Source organism: Pteropus vampyrus, unplaced genomic scaffold, assembly GCF_000151845.1.
Source record: "Pteropus vampyrus isolate Shadow unplaced genomic scaffold, Pvam_2.0 Scaffold11, whole genome shotgun sequence".
Classification (NCBI taxonomy): domain Eukaryota; kingdom Metazoa; phylum Chordata; class Mammalia; order Chiroptera; family Pteropodidae; genus Pteropus; species Pteropus vampyrus.
Window position 1 is genome coordinate 1,484,306 of NW_011888792.1, and position 3,139 is coordinate 1,487,444.

Genomic DNA, 3,139 nt, shown 5'->3' on the forward strand with positions numbered 1-3,139 from the left:
AGATCATCTCCGGATCCCGGTTCCAAAGCATCTAGTGGGAAACCGAGTCCAGATCCAAGGCCGATCTTCAGCCGTCCTCCTCACCCTAAAACCTTCTTAACTGTTTCCTGTGAGAACCCGGTGCCCCCGGCTCAGAGCCTGCATCGCAGCGCGCAGGCGCCTCGCGCCCGGGAGGCTGCGGACGCGGAGGGAGGCGGCGTGAGAGCCGAAGGAAAGCCGCCTGTGCGCCTGCGCGGTCTGCTCGCTCCCTCGTCGGGGAAACTAACCTGGAGCGGACGTCGCGCGTTCCCGGGACTCCCGGCCCGGGCAGCCTTTCATTCTTCTGCTCCGCGTCGTGTCGAGTCCCCAGAGACCCCCGCAGAGGTGTGGGGAGGTAAGAGCCCCTTGTAATAGGCATCTTGGCCTCTCCCCACCTCTGTTGCCCTCCCGGAGGGGGCGGGGTGGCCACTGGACGCCTTGCCCTACGCCCTGGGTCTGGCCCTCTTCCTCCCGGGACCGAGCTGGAGCCCCCGGCCCGTTTCTTTTCCGATCTCCCTGAGCTGGCCAGGGAGTGACGACCCTCAAGCCTCTTGTCCCTTCGGTAAAGCTGCAAAGGCAGGATCAGGCCAGGAGGGCAATCTCGGCGGCTGTTTCCTGAGTCCCACCTACTCGAGCCGCCCGGAGTGCTTGGCGCTGCCGGCTGAGCGCCCCCGGGGCCGCGGCGGGTGGAGGGAGAAGCGCCCCCAGGGCCGTCAGTCCCGCCGGGGAGGGGCTGCGCCTGCTGCAGGGGACTGTCGTTTTCGCGCAGTAGTAGCCTCTGCTCTGGAAGGACTCGGCCCCCGCCTGTGAATCTGTCATCGCCGCGGGTGCTGTCGTAAAGCCTGTTCCCGCACCGATGCATTTTCTCATCACTTCAGACCACAAGGATGCGGTGGTGTTCCTTCCCTACTAACCTACTTTTTCTCCGGTACCTTTGAAAAATTCTAAAAGATAACCTAACTTTTAAAATAGTAAGTTATTTGTTTTACCTCGATAACAAATTATTATTTTCCAGACTAAGAGTGTTATTGTTAGACTCTTCTGGAAACCAGCCCATAAATTTGATAAATTAAAGTTTTATTTAACAAAATAGGCAATTTGCCGGTCGAATAAGGTTCTTTAATTTATTATTTTAAGCTTGTCGTCTTTTGAATTGGTAGAAGTTTAATAGTTTGATCTAGAAGCCTTACATAATTTTTTCACCGAATTTCTTCCTTTTTTCTCCTCTAGATATTATACTGCATGCCTAGTGTCAAAAAAAAGTAAATATAATAATAAGGAAAAATAATCAACTATAATTCTATTATTTAAAGATAATCAACCACAGTTAACATTTTGACTTTTTACCTTCCAACCTTTTTTCCCATGGTATTTTCTTAGTTGAGATTTTTATATACAGTTGGATTACCTTTCTTAAAATTACATTTTAAGTATTTTCCCATAAGTTAAAAAAACAAACATAAATTTATGATTTTTTGATTACATAAGTAGTGCATGAGCAAAATATCTTTTGAAACGGTTACATTATAAAGCTAAATTCCCATTTAATTTCATTCCCAATCATGTTACATAATGCGATGGTATCGCAGTTTATTTAACCAAATGGGTCTAGGGATTTTACACGCTTAAAAATTATTAAAGACAAAGTTTTTGTTTTCTAATGCAGTATATTTACCATTTTAGAAATTAAAACTCAAGATTTAAAATTTATTGCTTCATTAAAAATAACAATAATAAAGCCATTCTGTATTAAATATTATTTAAGAATAACTGTATTTTCTTTAAAAAATTTAGTGAGAAAGGTGGCATTGTTTTACATTTTTGCAAATCACTCTTATGTCTGGCTTTATAGGATACCGCTGGTTCTTATATTTGATTCTCTGTTCATTGTGGTGTGCTATCTTGTTTAGGCTAAAGTGTATTAAGAAAATCCAGCCTTGCACAGATAGATATTTGGAAAAGGAAAGACATCACAGGCCCCCTAAAAAGCTCTTGGGTACTTCAAGGAACCTCAGACTCCATTTGAGAAAGTTGATGTAATCATTTTTATATTGATGGCTGTTAGGTTCTTTGCAAGTTAACACTATTATAAACATTGCAACATTGTTATTTCTTTGTGATATGTTCTTGGGGACAACTGCTAGTATTTCTCTAGAAGTAGAATTGCTAGGTCATAGAGTATGTACTTTTTAAAGTTTCGATAGACACGAACATTACTTTTGATGCCTGCATAATTTTCTGCTGTGTCCTAATGCTGGTGTTTAGATTGTTTTACTTAATGATTTGGTGAGATCTCTTTGCACGTTTTCAGCTCTTTAGGACTGTTCTCTTAAATTTTTAAAAAGAATTGTTAGGAATCTTTTTGAGGCTATTGATACATACTCACATTGTTTCCCTGAATGAGTATACCAGTTTACTTCTATCAGTGTGTCTGAGATAGGCTCTTTTTATCACGTTCTTACCACCATTGAGTATGTTTATTATTAAAAATTATGTTCTGATTTAGTAGGCAACAAATGGTATGTTCTCATTTGCATTATTTTGATAGTGCAGATTGTACATTGAACATTTTGATAGTGCAGATTGTACATTGAACATAATCTTACTAGTTGTTTGTTCATATTACTTGCCCATTTATAGTTCAATGTCCAAGTGTTTAACAGATTTTTATCTTTTTATATTGTAAGGATACATGCTATAATTTTTATATGAAAGGACAAAATTATCTTTTTTTCTCTTTACAAAAGTAGTACATTTTTGTAAGAAAAAAAGTAAAATACTATAGAGACATATAATGTAGATGTGAAAGGCTACATAGTCTCAGATAAATAGTATTAACTTTGTCATTTGCTCCTCTTATTTCTTTTCCAGTGCCTTTGCTAATACTATTTTTTGGTTTTTTTACATAACTTATCTGTAAAAATGGGTTTATACTAAGGATGATGTTTTGCAACTTGATTTTTTTTTTGTCATTTAACATTATATATTGGATATTTTTCTATAGAAGTACATATAACTCTGGGAAAAGTTTTATCTAGAATGGCTTTAGGGACGCTAATTGTGATCTTTAGTTATCTGATGTCAGGCTCTTGTCCTCTTCTATATTCCCTACCTAGGCGAT

The 3,139-nt window shown here is 39.9% G+C and overlaps 1 protein-coding gene across 1 annotated transcript in view; it reads left to right on the forward strand.

The window, feature by feature from the left end:
* The first annotated feature begins 237 nt into the window (after window positions 1-237).
* Window positions 238-3,139, forward strand: part of ZFYVE16 (zinc finger FYVE-type containing 16) — a 43,482-nt gene continuing 40,580 nt past the window's right edge. Inside the window, exon 1 of the mRNA XM_011377461.2 lies at window positions 238-373. The gene's annotated coding sequence lies outside the window, so the exon portion shown is untranslated. The remainder of the gene's footprint in view (window positions 374-3,139) is intronic.